Below are 16,132 nucleotides of genomic sequence, written 5' to 3' on the forward strand. Positions count from 1 at the left end.
AGGTTAATTTTGCATATCCAAAATCTCACTAATCTGTTCTACTGCCTGCTCTGTTCTCACAGAAAGGCTGGCAGAGGCATTGAAAGCAACTACCTGCCCACTGACAAAATACATCACCTTTTTGAGATAGAAGCAGCTACTATATAGCTAACAAGGGAGCTGTAACTATTCATTATTAGAACATCCCTGTAAAACAGATATTACCACTAGTCTTCCTATTTCATAGATGAGAAAAGCAAGTTTCAGTGCTATGTCCTGGCTTCCTGTGTTCATACAGAGACTAAACATTTAAACTAGGGCTTGAATTCAAGACTTCTAAGCCTCTGTTAGTTCATCTTTCTGGTGTTCCTTGGAGTTCCTCTTCTTGGTAATATGTTACCATCATCCAACATCATCATATATGGGATTCTCTGTAAATGAAATATATGCATATTTCTCTTTTTTTCTTTTCATAAAGGGATATTTACAGAGTCTGAAACTCTGTCCATCAAATCTTTATTGTTGCCTGGGTTCTGTATTCCACCCTGGTTTATGTGAGAGTATGTGGAGGGCAGAGACATGGTAAGTAGCATTATGCATGGGGCATGCATCTGGCATCAGTTTTCTTCTCCCCTAGGAAAGTGCTGTAGCCTCACTGACAGAGACTGCAGCAGGCCTGGGAGGACGGGAACATGAAATCAGCTAAAGGATTCCAAAGTTGTGTGACAGCTGTGCACACTTGGAACCCTCCCTCACTGAAAGCAAACAGTGCACGGTGCTTTCATACTTGCCACATCCCTTTGGTGCTGGTTGGGAAAACAGAAAACATGATAGGTTTTTCCAAGTGAAGCAAATTTAATACAGGCACAATTTTGATAAGTTGGATGTGCAAATGAAGAAAGAGCTGAAAATCCAATTGAACAAATTGAAGCAATTAGTTAACCCTGTCTGGCAAGAATAGGAATCTGGAAAAACCCAATGGCTAAATGAAAGGTGGGAGGCAGTGGGGTATCCAGAATCTAAAAGCCAGGCCATGTGGCTGGGCTGCTCAGTGGGATTCTGGGCCACCAGGGAGGTGCAGCTTCTTCTGCAGGCTGTGAGGCAGAGCAAGAAAGAGAAATTATCTCTGTCCTCAAATTCTCCTCCCGAGCTCTTGTTATAGAACTAGCCAAAACCCAGCTGTCAAGGGAGCTTGAAAAAATATTTTCATAAAATACCAAGCAAAGCAGAAGAGTGAAGAATGGAACGACTTGTAAACGTAAGGCACGCTAGTCCCCAAACATCCACAGCTATTAAATGCCTTCACATTTGCCAGTTATACATCCAATTAATAAATAGCTTTAATGAACAGGAAATTTACAACTCTGATATCTCAAAAATTTTTTTCTAGGATATAAGTTTCCTTCTTTACTATTGATATTGGTGGTAGCAATAATCTTACTTTATTATTATAGTGAATACATAATTATTTTAAGTAAAATCATCAGGTCAAACTATAAAGCTATTCATGAGCAGTATCTTGATTTTTCTTTTTAACATTTCCTCTCTCTTATTTGTTAGTATTATGATCTTGTTTTTAATAGTCTGGTTTTAAGGGTCTTCTCTTCAAGATACGAAATGGCTCATTTGGAGTGGTTTACCAGTGTTTCCTTTTCTTCTGAGAAACTTTCTCATGGTAAAACATGTCAGCATGAGGTTTTTGAAAACAAGAGTTAAGGAAGAAAGGAGTTTCCATAGATGGAGGAGAGTCAAGGAAAAGACAGGGAGGTGGCAGAGGAGCCATAAACACTTTGTCTGAAATGTTGCCCAAGGCAGGCCCTGCCTTCCAGAACAAGATTAAAAAAAGAACAACTGGAAAAGGTCAGTTTTCATTTCAATCCCAAAGAAAGGCAATGCTAAAGAATGCTCAAACTACCACACAATTGCACTCACCTCACACGCTAGTAAAGTAATGCTCAAAATTCTCCAACCCAGGCTTCAGCAATACGTGAGCCGTGAACTTCCTGTTGTTCAAGCTGGTTTTAGAAAAGCCAGAGGAACCAGAGATCAAATTGCCAACATCCGCTGGATCATCAAAAAAGCAAGAGACTTCCAGAGAAACATCTATTTCTGCTTTATTGACTATGCCAACACCTTTGACTGTGTGGATCACAATAAGCTGTGGAAAATTCTGAAAGAGATGGGCATACCAGACCACCTGACCTGCCACTTGAGAAACCTGTATGCAGGTCAGGAAGCAACAGTTCAAACTGGACATGGAACAACAGACTGGTTCCAAATAGGAAAAGGAGTACGTCAAGGCTGTATATTGTCACCCTGTTTATTTAACGTATATGCAGAGTACATCATGAGAAACACTGGGCTGGAAGAAGCACAAGCTAGAATCAAGATTGTCAGGAGAAATCTCAATAACCTCAGATATGCAGATGATACCACCCTTATGGCAGAAAGTGAAGAGGACCTAAAAAGCCTGTTGATGAAGGTGAAAGAGGAGAGTGAAAAAGTTGGCTTAAAGCTCAACATTCAGAAAACGAAGATCATGGCATCTGGTCCCATCACTTCATGGGAAATAGATAGGGAAACAGTGGAAACAGTGTCAGACTTTATTTTTTAGGCTCCAAAATCACTGCAGAAGGTGATTGCAGCCATGAAATTAAAAGACACTTACTCCTTGGAAGGAAAGTTATGACCAACCTAGATAGCATATTCAAAAGCAGAGACATTGCTTTAGCAACAAAGGTCCATCTAGCCCAGGCTATGGTTTTTCCAGTGGTGTTGTATGGATGTGAGAGTTGGACTGTGAAGAAAGCTGAGCGCAGAAGAATTGATGCTTTTGAACTGTGGTGTTGGAGAAGACTCTTGAGAGTCCCTTGGACTGCAAGGAGATCCAACCAGTCCATTCTGAAGGAGATCAGCCCTGGGATTTCTTTGGAGGGAATGATGGGGCTAAAGCTGAAACTCCAGTACTTTGGCCACCTCATGCAAAGAGTTGACTCATTGGAAAAGACTCTGATGTTGGGAGGGATTGGGGGCAGGAGGAGAAGGGGACAACAGAGGATGAGATGGCTGGACTCAATGGACATGAGTTTGGGTGAACTCCAGGTGTTGGTGATGGACAGGGAGGCCTGGCATGCTGCAGTTCATGGGGTGGCAAAGAGCCGGACATGACTGAGCAACTGAACTGAACTGACTGAATTGATGACAAGATTGAAGGAAGAGAAGGAGATGACAAAGAACGAGATGGTTGGATGACATCAGCGACTCAGTGGACATGAGTTTGAGCAAACTCCGGGAGATGGTGAAGGAACAGAAAAGCCTGGTGTGCTGCAGTCCATGGGGTTGCAGAGAGTCGGACACAACTTAGTGATTGAACAGCAATGTCATCTTCTGCAGGTCTCAGTAAGACTGATGGTCATGGAGGCCCTCTGTTCAGAAATTGAAGCCTACTTGCTGGGTGCAGTAGAATTGGCCTGGGAGGTCTACTGATGAAGGTATCACTGAAGTGGGAGATGAGCTGCCATCTCCTGACAGAACCAGCTGCCTGGGTTTGCAACTCAGGTCTCTTATACATTGACTTCCTTTTCTCTTACCCTGTGCTTTTTCTGCCTTAAGAGGCATTGGGCTTGTTGTTTAACAAATAAAAAGTGTTTGTGGAATATTTGGTTTGTGTATAGTCATACACAAATCTTAAATGCTTCACCAGTTTAGATAATTTGCAGGAGAGAGGCTACAGGAAAAGTAAGGATTTATTAAGCTCCATTGAAGCATTTTAAATATGTAATATTTTCCTTATGAAATAAGTTTTATTGATCAAAATGACTTAAAAGGCAGCCATATTTTATTTTTAATTTTGTTATAAAATATCAAGTTTGAGATTATTATGTTAACATGTCAATAAACCCAGAAATTTGAGAGCTATGTTTGGGATCATTAGTGTCTTAAATGAAGCAGATGTTAGGTGGAAAACATTTAGGCAAATATTAGTAATATTTGACATAACTAGTCATACTCAGCTTTCCTGCACTTCTGTGTTACTTATAGTGGTAAATTTCCTACTTTTTTTTTTTCTACTGTTTCCCATTGGTTTCTATTTATCTCATTCTTCCCAATGTACAAATTCATCAGTCTAGGTCAACTGACCATGGCTTTATTTAGGCTACAGGATAAATTTCAATTGTTATTGTTATGACTTGCCATGTATTTATTTTGCTTTCCTGTAAAAACTTTAAGGTACTTTATTAAATCTGGAGCTAATTTTTTAACAGTGCAGATAAGTTGAATGCATTAAAAATCTTAATAGCCCACCAAGCTATACATAAATTTCATTCCTAATCCCTATTACCAGCAATTTTCACAATTAGCTTTCCAGATTCTAAAAATTTAACTAATGAATATGCGTTTTAATTAAAGAAACAAAGGAAATAAAAGCACAAAGTAATTTGACATTAAAACACATTTTAGGGCCATAGCACATTTTCTAAACACCGTCCTAGATTATAGAACAAAATATATTATTTGGGATAGTTTACTCAGGTTTTTTACTAATTAAAGAGGTTAACTCACACTATGATTTGATATCAAATTCCAGAGTACATTAAAGTAGCTTATATCCTCTTGTTTTTTTTTTAATTTATTATATTTCTTAAATAAGAAATATAAGGAAATCTCCTAATAAATATTTAGTTTTCTGAATTATCCAAAGATGAACATTCTTGTAAATACTGCTCATGTCAGGAAATAAAACCTCGCCAGATAGTCCAGAAGTCCACTTTGTGGCCCTCAATCATAACCTCTTCTCAGAGTTAACTCTCCTCACTTTTACGCTAACTATCCCCTTACTTTATGGTTCAATTGAACCTCCATTAACACCAAGATTTAGTTTTGCCTGTTTTTTTTTTCTTTTTTTTAAAAATATTTTTGTTTTAATCCATAAAACTCCCCTCTATCATTTTTTTTTCCCTGAAATCTACTTGTTTGAAGAGCCAGGTTACTCAGTCCTATAGTTTTCCACAGGCTGAACCTTGCTGACTTCATTCCTCTATAGTTTAACACACTCCTTACTTCCCTGGTGGCTCAGACGGTAAAGCCTGCAATACGGGAGACCTGGGCTCAATCCCTGGTTGGGAAGATCTCCTTGAGAAGGCAATGGCACCCCACTCCAGTACTCTTGCCTGGAAAATTCCATGGACTGAAAAGCCTGGTAGGCTACAGTCTATGTGGTCGCAAAAAGTCAGACACGACTGAGCGACTTCACTTTCACTTTATGCTTTTCTTACAAATTTGCAGTTGAATCTAGAGGACAAGACAGACGGGTCATGGTGGAGAGGTCTGACAGAATGTGGTCCACTGGACAAGGGAATGGCAAACCACTTCAGTATTCTTACTTTGAGAACCCCATGAACAGTATGAAAAGGCAAAAAGACAGGACACTGAAAGATGAACTCCCCAGGTCAGTAGGTGCCCAATATGCTACTGGAGATCAGTGGAGTAATAACTCCAGAAAGAATGAAGGGATGGAGCCAAAACAAAAACAACACAAAGTTGTGAATGGGAATGAAGCAAGGTTGGATGGGATAGAAGCAAGGTTGGATGCTATAAAGAACAATATTGCATAGGAACCTGGAATGTTAGGTCATGAATCAAGGCAAATTGGAAAGTGGTCAAAAAGAAGATGACAAGAGTGAACATTGACATTCTAGGAATCAGTGAACTAAGATGGACTGGAATGGGTGAACTTAACTCAGGTGACCTTTATATCTACTACTGTGGGCAGGATTCCTTTAGAAGAAATGGAGTAGCCATCATGGTCAACAAAAGAATGTGAAATGCAGTACTTGGATGCAATCTCAAAAATGACTGAATGACCTCTGTTCATTTCCAAGGCAAACCATTCAATATCACAGTAATCCAAGTCTATGCCCCAACCAGTAACGCTGAAGAAGCTGAAGTTGAACAGTTCCATGAAGACCTACAAGAACTTCTAGAACTAACACCCAAAAAATATGTCCTTTTCATTATACGGGACTGGAACGCAAAAGTAGGAAGTCAACAAACACCTGGAGTAACAGGCACATTTGCCCTTGGAGTACAGAATGAAGCAGGGCAAAGGCTAATAGAGTTTTGCCAAGAGAACACACTGGTCATAGCAAACACCCTCTTCCAACAACACAAGAGAAGACTCTACACATGGACATCACCAGATGGTTGACACCGAAATCAACTTGATTATATTCTTTGCAGACAAAGATGGAGAAGGTCAGCAAAAACAAGACTGGGAGCTGACTGTGGATCAGATCATGAACTCCTTACTGACAAATTCAGACTTGGATTGAAGAAAGTCGAGAAAACTACTAGACCATTCAGGTATGACCTAAATCAAATCCCTTATGACTATACAGTAGAAATGAGAAATAGATTTAAGAGACTAGATCTGATAGACAGAGTGCCCGATGAACTATGGATGGAGGTTTGTGACATTGTACAGGAGACAGGAATCAAGACCTTCTCCAAGAAAAAGAAATGCAAAAATGCAAAATGCCTGTCTGGGGAGGCCTTACAAATAGCTGTGAAAAGAAGGGAAGTGAAAAGCAAAGGAGAAAAGGAAAGATATACCCATATGAATGCAGAGTTCCAAAGAATAGCAAGGAGAGATTAGAAAGCTTTCCTCAGTGATAAATGCAAAGAAATAGAGGAAAACAAAAGAATGGGAAAGACTAGAGATCTCTTCAAGAAAATTAGAGATACCAAGGGAACATTTCATGCAAAGATGGGCTCAATAAACAACAGAAATGTTAGGGACCTAACAGAAGCAGAAGCTAGTAAGAAGAGGTGGCAAGAATACACAGAAGAACTGTACAAAAAAGATCTTCACGACCCTGGTAATCACAATGGTGTGATTACTCACCTAGAGCCAGACATCCTGGAATGTGAAGTCAAGTGGGCTTTAGGAAACATCACTATGAACAAAGCTAGTGGAGGTGATGGAATTCCAGGTGAGCTATTTCAAATCCTGAAAGACGATGCTGTGAAAGTGCTGAATTCAATATGCCAGCAAATTTGGAAAATTCAGCAGTGGCCACAGGACTGTAAAAGTTCAGTTTTCACTCCAATCACAAAGAAAGGCAATGCCAAAGAATGTTCAAACTACCACACAATTGCACTCATCTCACACACTAGTAAAGTAATGCTTAAAATTCTCCAAGCCAGGCTTGAGCAATACGTGAACCATGAACTTCCAGATGTTCAAGCTGGTTTTAGAAAAGCCAGAGGAACCAGAGATCAAATTGCCAACATCTCCTGGATCATCAAAAAAGCAAGAGAGTTCCAGAGAAACATCTATTTCTGCTTTATTGACTATGCCAACACCTTTGACTGTGTGGATCACAATAAGCTGTGGAAAATTCTGAAAGAGATGGGCATACCAGACCACCTGACCTGCCGCTTGAGAAACCTGTATGTAGGTCAGGAAGCAACTGATAGAACTGGACATGGAACAACAGACTGGTTCCAAATAGGAAAAAGAGTATGTCAAGGCTGTATATTGTCACCCTGTTTATTTAACTTATATGCAGAGTACATCATGAGAAACGCTGGGCTGGAAGAAGCACAAGCTGGAATCAAGATTGTCAGGAGAAATATCAATAACCTCAGATGTGCAGATGACACCATCTTTATGGCAGAAAGAGAAGAAGAACTAAAGAACACCTTGATGAAAGTGAAAGAGGAGAGTGAAAAAGTTGGCTTAAAGCTCAACATTCAGAAAACTAAGATCATGGCATCCGGTCCCATCACTTCATGGGAAATATATTGGAAAACAATGGTAACAGTGACAGACTTTATATTATTGGGCTCCAAAATCACTGCAGAAGGTGATCACAGCCATTAAATTAAAAGACACTTACTCCTTGGAAGGAAAGTTATGACCAACCTAGATAGCATATTAAAAAGCAGAGACATTAACAAATGTCCGTCTAATTAAGGCTATGGTTTTTCCAATGGTCATGTATGGATGTGAGAGTTGGACTATAAAGAAAGCTAGAGCCAAAGAACTGATGCTTTTGAACTGTGGTGTTGGAGACGACTCTTGAGAGTCCCTTGGACTGGCAAGGAGATCCAACCAGTCCATCCTAAAGGAGATCAGTCCTGGGTGTTCATTGGAAGGACTAACGTTGAAGCTGAAACTCCAATACTTTGGCCACCTGATGCCAAGAGCTAGCTGACTCATTTCAAAAGACCCTGACGCTGGGAAGGATTGAGGGCAGGAGAAGGGGATGACAGAGGATGAGATGGTTGGATGGCATCACCGACTCAATGGAATTGGGTTGGGGTGCACTCGGCAGTTGGTGATGGACAGGGAGGCCTGATATAATGTGGTTCATAGGGTCCAAGGAGTCGGACACGACTGAGCGACTGAACTGAACTGAAATGAACTAGAGGCTTAATCCAACTCAGGCTAGTATTTCCTTTCTTCCTTCCTTCTGTCTTTTTTAAAATTGCTTTATAGCCAATGTGGTGTTTGTCATGAGAGATCACAGGAGCTATTTAATGACAAATTGTCTCATTTGATAAAATTACAAGCCTTTAATACCCAGATCCTTTCATTCACTAGGATTTGTGAATTGGTAAAATTGCAACTCTGTCATTTTTCTTCTTGTGTTTGTTGAAATATTCTTATAAAGAGACATTTTCCTTCCCCTATTCTTTGGTTATTCAATTCTATAGTTCATATAGAAAAATGAGGATAAACTCTTGATTCCTTCCTTTTATTTATATCTGGTTTATATTTTGAAGCTCTTTTGGCTGAAACTCTCATATACTTTGGAACACAAGTTCTATAACTCATCTTTAAATACCGCAGCTGTGACTTTCAAAAGAGAGAGATGCTTATTTCAGTTTTGGCCACATATTGGAGTTATTTAAAATTTACATTTGAAATACACACCCTGAACTATACAATGATGCAATGCTATGTAAAATCCACTTCTCTCATAATTCTACCTTCACCAGATGTATGGTCAAATTGCCACCTACTTTCATCCATCTTACTTATTGATGCTCTATTATGCATTGCACTTTCCTTTATGCTACCAGTACTAGAATTTGTTTTCACTTCCAGTCACTAGGTTGAAATTATATTAGGCACTTAAGAAATAAGTTATGGTATTTAAACAAAAACTTATTTTTTCCTAAATTTTTCACTTTTTTATTTTACATATCAAAATGGAGAAAGTTCAATATTGAATGATTATATGGGTCAGACGAAACCTGTGATCAAGATGATTGAATCTTGCCAGTTCTGTTTTGTATGCTTAGTTCATCTAATAATCTCAGTGTCATATAGAAATAAATAAGAAACTAGACAGGATGTGAGGGTCCTCAGAAATTGTTGATTCAATAGGAATTGGTTAAGTTATTCTAGCTAAACATGGGCTCTGAAATAAGCATGTCCATTTGGAGTGCAAAAGACTCCAGGATAGAAGACATTTGCTGCATGACCCCCAAAGTGAAGGAACAGATCTGTAACATTTTCTTGGGTAAGTTTCCCTGGATTCAGTGCCCTGGCTAATACTACATTAAGTGGACGTTGTTGTAACTTTTCTGAAAGTAATAAAAGATAGGAGGAAAGAGAGATGAGCAGAGATCAGATGATGCAGAGATATATTTTTATGACAGTGTTCTTTATTAAAGCAGTGATTTTTAAGCAGAGGAATGATGATCACATTTCCATTTGGGAATCAACTACAGATACAGAGAAGGGCTTAAAAGGATTAGGAACGTGTGTGGAACACTTTTCAAGGAGGTAATGAACCATTTCAAGTGTTAGAGTATATAGATTGCACACATACTATCTTAAAAAAATGAATGAAATGCCTATATTAGAGAAATATTTAATATTGGATTCTACATTGGGAAAATTAAATTTTCGAAGTAGACACACAGACATGGAAAACAAAATTAGGGTTAAACCAAAGGGGAAAGGGGTAGGGAAGGGACAAATTAGGAGCTTGTGATTAACATATACAAGCTATTGTATATAAAATAGATAACCAACAAGAACCTATTGTATAGCACAGGAAACTCTACCCAATATTTTGTAATAACCTAAAGAGAAAAGAATCTGAAAAAGAATATATACACGTATAGCTGAATAAACACACACACACACACACACACACACATATATATGCTTTTTCCCTCTTATGTTCAATAATCACTTTCCTGTGGAGTCATTCATTAAATTTGTTCCTGTTCATTTTCTTTCATGTTGCTGGCTTTTATTAAATACCTGATGCTGTCATAGGCATGCATATCTGAAAAACAGACTGGGCAAGCAGGAAAAGGAAGTGTCAGCAGAATTTTATTTCCTAAAGTTTTCTTTGCTGTTGCTGCTGGTTGTTCGCTATGTCCTGCATCACTCTTTGGTGACCCCATGGACTGTAGGTGGCCAGGCTCCGCTGTCTATGGGATTTCCCAGGCCAGGAATACCTGAATGGGTTCCATGTCTTTCTCCAGGGGGTTTTTCCGATCCAGAGATAGAACCCATGTCTTCTGCATTGGCAGACAGATTGTCTACCACTGAACCATCTGGGAAACCTTGGTATAGAGAGAGTTGAGAGTGGAAGGCAGGCAGGCAGACTTGGATTCAGTCCTCCTTCAGCATCACAAAGCAGAAGCAAACCAGAACAGGAATTAAGCACATTAGTTCTAAAACCAAGTCTGTCTGGTTCAAATCTTGGCTCGACTACCATGTTTAAAAGAGATGGCTAATGGGAAGCTGCTGTATAGCCCAGGGAATTCAGGACATAGATGGATGGGATGGGGGTTGGGGTGGGAGAGAGGTTCAAGAAGGAGAGCATACATATAGTTGATTCATTTCATTGTACAGCAGAGACAATATTGTAAAGCAATTATACTCCAATTGAAAAAAGAATTAACTCCACCACTGATGAATTCCATGACTCGGTATAATTTACTTGACCTCTTTTGTACCTTCATTCTGCTAAATAATAGAATCTAAAACATAGGATTGTTGTAAGTTACATATAAAAACATGTAGACCAGTATCTCAAACTCAATACTCGCTAGTTTAAAAGTAAAATACTACTAATAATAACAAAGATCTTTGTATGAGTATGAAAATATTTCATGCATTTTTCTCTTGAAAAGAACTACTTTTTGCATATTTGTTTTTATTTTTGTCTGTCTGAAAGTATATCAGTCCCTTTATTGTTTCTCTTAAAGTCATATCCACACTAAACTTTCCCAGGCAAATATGCTATTATGTTCAGAGCTATTCACTTCCCTGGTGGTTCAGATGGTAAAGCGTCTGCCTACAATGCGGGAGGCCCAGGTTCGATCCCTGGGTCAGGAAGATCCCCTGGAAAAGGAAATGGCAACCCATTCCAGTACTCTTGCCTGGAAAATCCCATGGATGGAGGAGCCTGGTACACTCCAGGGGATTGCAAAGAGTTGGACACCACTGAACGACTTCACTTTCACTTTCAGAGCTATTCTCCAGATTTAGATTTAATGGGACTGTTGCCTGCCTCTACATATTGGTTGTGAAAAGTAGCAATGAGGAAAGAAGGAATAAGAGCTGACTGGCTCAGCTGTTTTATTAATACTAATAAATATGAATAATCAACACTGTTTCTAGCAATCACTATGGCCCACATCCACTCTCTCTGAAGTTTGAGCTTAGAATTTGAGGTCTCCTACTCTGAACTTTGAGTATTTCCTGAGCTTAAACTAGAAGAATTTCTTATTTTTGCTGCATTCCTTTCCTGGATTATATTGTCAGGCCAAAGTGTTCTTTAATTCATCAATGCAAATCCATTCCCTTTCCTTATTTAACATGTTAGATGCAATATACATTTAAGTAATACCATTGCTTTCCCATTCCATGGATGCATTTGTCTCTGAAAATCTTTATTCTCATTATATATATAAATTCGAAGTTGTTGTCAACTTTTCCATTCTGGAATTTCCAGGTTGACTTCGGCATCCACTAAATTCCTTAGTTCATCTTTATGTATTATAGACATGGTTACCTGCATCTAACCCTTGCTCCTGATTTTCTGAATGTTTATAATTTGCATTTTTGTATTTTAGAAAATATTAGCTTTTGGATTTTTCAAAATTGTTTTATACCATTAAATAGACTAATGGCTAAATATATATTTTAACATTTATGAATGTGGCTATATATTTTTAATATCATTTAATATATTAAAACAATATTTATGTTAATAGAAATTTGAATGAACTATACATTCACTAGAGATAATCTAACAATGGACATTTTCATTTGTTCTTATTACATTTTATTTTATTTTTATTTTTAAAAATATAAATTTATTTATTTTAATTGGAGGCTAATTACTTTTCAATATTGTATTGGTTTTGCCATACATTGACATGAATCTGCCACAGGTGTACATGTGTTCCCCATCCAGAACTCCCCTCCCACCTCCCTCCCCATACCATCCCTCTGATTCATCCCAGTGCACCAGCCCCAAGCATCCTGTCTCATGCATCGAACTTGGACTGGCAATTCGTTTTACATATGATAATTACGTTTCAATGCCATTCTCCCAAATCATCCCACCCTCGCCCAATCCCACAGAGTCTGAAAGACTGTTCTATACATGTGTGTCTCTTTTGCTGTCTCAGATACAGGATTATCGTTACCATCTTTCTAAATTCCATATATATGCATTAGTATACTGTATTGGTGTTTTTCTTTCTGGCTTACTTCACTCTGTATAATAGGCTCCAGTTTAATCCACCTCATTAGAACTGATTCAAATGTATTCTTTTTAATGGCTGAGTAATACTCCATTGTGTATATGTACCACAGCTTTCTTAGCAATTCATCTGCTGATGGGCATCTAGGTTGCTTCCATGTCCTGGCTATTATAAACAGTGCTGCGATGAACACTGGGATACAAGAGTCTCTTTCAATTCTGTTTTCCTCGGTGTGTGTGCCCAGAAGTCGGATTGCTAGGTCATATGGCAGTTCTAGTTCCAGTTTTTTAAGGAATCTCCACACATTTCTCCATAGTGGCTGTACTAGTTTGCATTCCTACCAACAGTGTAAGAGGGTTCCCTTTTCTCCACACCCTCTCCAGTATTTATTGCTTGTAGACTTTTGGATAGCAGCCATTCTGACTGACGTGAAATGGTACCTTATTGTGGTTTTGATTTGCATTTCTCTGATAACGAGTGATGTTGAGCATCTTTTCATGTGTTTGTTAGCCATCTGTATGTCTTCTTTGGAGAAATGTCTGTTTAGTTCTTTGGCCCATTTTTTGATTGGGTCCTTTATTTTTCTGGAATTGAGCTGCAGGAGTTGCTTGTATATTTTTGAGATTAATTCTTTGTCAGTTGCTTCATTGGACCTGGGCTTTTGTTTGCTGGAAGATTTCTGATTACAGTTTCAATTTCCGTGCTTGTGATGGATCTGTTAAGATTTTCTTTCTTCCTGGTTCAGTTTTGGAAAATTGCACTTTTCTAAGAATTTGTCTATTTCTTCCAAGTTGTCCATTTTATAGGCATATAGTTGCTGATAGTAGTCTCTTATGAGCCTTCGTATTTCTGTGTTGTCTGTTGTGATCTCTCCATTTTCATTTCTAATTTTACTGGTTTGATTTTTCTCCCTTTGTTTCTTGATGAGTCTGGCTAATGGTTTGTCAATTTTATTTATCCTCTCAAAGAACTAGCTTTTGGCTTTGTTGATTTTTGCCATGGTCTCTTTTGCTTCTTTTGCATTTATTTCTGCCCTAATTTTTAAGATTTCTTTCCTTCTACTAACCCTGGGTTTCTTCATTTCTTCCTTTTCTAGTTGCTTTAGGTGTAGAGTTAGGTTACTTATCTGACTTTTTTTCTTGTTTCTTGAGGTATGCCTGTATTGTGATGATTCTTCTCCTTAAAATGTCCCACAAGTTTTGGGTTGTGTTTTCATTTTCATTAGTTTCTATGTATATTTTGATTTCTTTTTTTGATTTCTTCTGTGATTTTTTGGTTATTCAGCAGCATGTTGTTCAGCCTCCATATGTTGGAATTTTTAATAGTATTTTTCCTGTAATTGAGGTCAGAAATTACAGAATTTTTTCCTGCATTGTGGTCAGAAAAGATGCTTGGAATGATTTCAACTTTTTTGAATTTACCAAGGCTAGATTTATGGCCCAGGATGTGATCTATCCTGGAGAAGGTTCCATATGCACTTGAGAAAAAGGTGAAATTCATTGTTTTGGGATGAAATGTCCTATAGATATCAATTAGGTCTAACTGGTCTAATGTATCATTTAAAGTTTGTGTTTCCTTGTTAATTTTCTGTTTAGTTGATCTATCCATAGGTGTGAGTGGGGTATTAAAGTCTCCCACTATTATTGTGTTATTGTTAATTTCCCCTTTCATACTTGTTAGCACTTGTCTTACATATTGCAGTGCTCCTATGTTGGGTGCATATATATTTATAATTGTTATATCTTCTTCTTGGATTGACATTTTTATCATTATGTAGTGTCCTTTTTTGTCTCTTTTCACAGCCTTTGTTTTAAAGTCTATTTTATCTGTTATGAGTATTTCTACTCCTGCTTTCTTTTGGTCTCTATTTGCATGGAATATCTTTTTCCAGCCCTTCACTTTCAGTCTGTATGTGTCCCCTGTTTTGAGGTGGGTCTCTTGTAGACAACATATATAGGGGTCTTGTTTTTGTATCCATTCAGCCAGTCTTTGTCTTTTGTTTGGGGCACTCAACCCATTTACATTTAAGGTAATTATTGATAAGTATGATCTCGTTGCCATTTTCTTTGTTGTTTTGGGTTCGAGTTTATACTCTCTTTCTGTGTTTCCTATCTAGAGAAGATCCTTTAGCATTTGTTGGAGAGCTGGTTTGGTGGTGCTGAATTCTCTCAGGTTTTGCTTGTCTGTAAAGCTTTTGATTTCTCCTTCATATTTGAATAAGATTCTTGCTGGATACAGTAATCTGGGCTGTAGGTTATTTTCTTTCATCACTTCAAGTATGCCCTGCCATTCCCTCATGGCCTGAAGAGTTTCTATTGAAAGATCAGCTGTTATCCTTATGAGAATCCCCTTGTGTGTTAGTTGTTGTTTTTCCCTTGCTGCTTTTAATATTTATTCTTTGTGTTTGATCTTTGTTCATTTGATTAATATGTGTCTTGGAGTGTTTTGCCTTGAGTTTATCCTGTTTGGGACTCTCTGGGTTTCTTGGACTTGGGTGATTATTTCCTTCCCCATTTTAGAGGAGTTTTCAACTATTATCTCCTCAAGTATTTTCTCATGGTCTTTCTTTTTGTCTTCTTCTTCTGGGACTCCTATGATTCAAATGTTGGAGCGTTTCACATTGTCCCAGAGGTCTCTGAGATTGTCCTCATTTCTTTTAATTCGTTTTTCTTTTTTCCTCTCTGTTTCATTTATTTCTACCATTCTATCTTCTACCTCACTAACCCTATCTTCTGCCTCCCTTATTCTACTGTTGGTTCCCTCTAGAGTGTTTTTGATCTCATTCATTGCATTATTCATTATATATTGACTCTTTTTTATTTCTTCTAGATCCTTGTTAAACCTTTCTTGCATCTTCTCAATCCTTGTCTCCAGGCTATTTATCTGTAACTCCATTTTGTTTTCAAGATTTTGGATTATTTTCATATCATTATTCAGAATTCTTTATCAGGTAGATTCCCTATCTCTTCCTCTTTCGCTTGGTTTTGTGGGCATTTATCCTGTTCCTTTACCTGCTGGGTATTTCTCTGCCTCTTCATCTTGTTTGTATTGCTGTGTTTGTGGTGGCATTTCCATATTCTGGCAGCTTGTGGAGTTCTCTTTATTGTGGAATTTCCTCGCTGTGGATGGGTGGCTTGTCAAGGTTTCCTGGTTAGGGAAGCTTGTGTCTGTGTTCTGGTGGGTGGAGCTGGCTTTCTTCTCTCTGGAGTGCAATGAAGTATCCAGTAATGAGTTATGAGATGTCAATGGGTTTGGATTGACTTTGAGCAGCCTTGTATATTGAAGCTCAGGGCTATGTTCCTGTGTTGCTGGAGAATTTGCATGGTATGTCTTTTTCTGGAACTTGTTGGCCCTTGGGTGGTGCTTGGTTTCAGTGTAGGTATTGAGGCATTTGATGAGCTCCTAT

The sequence above is a fragment of the Bos taurus genome, chromosome 9 (genome assembly GCF_002263795.3).
Source record: "Bos taurus isolate L1 Dominette 01449 registration number 42190680 breed Hereford chromosome 9, ARS-UCD2.0, whole genome shotgun sequence".
Classification (NCBI taxonomy): domain Eukaryota; kingdom Metazoa; phylum Chordata; class Mammalia; order Artiodactyla; family Bovidae; genus Bos; species Bos taurus.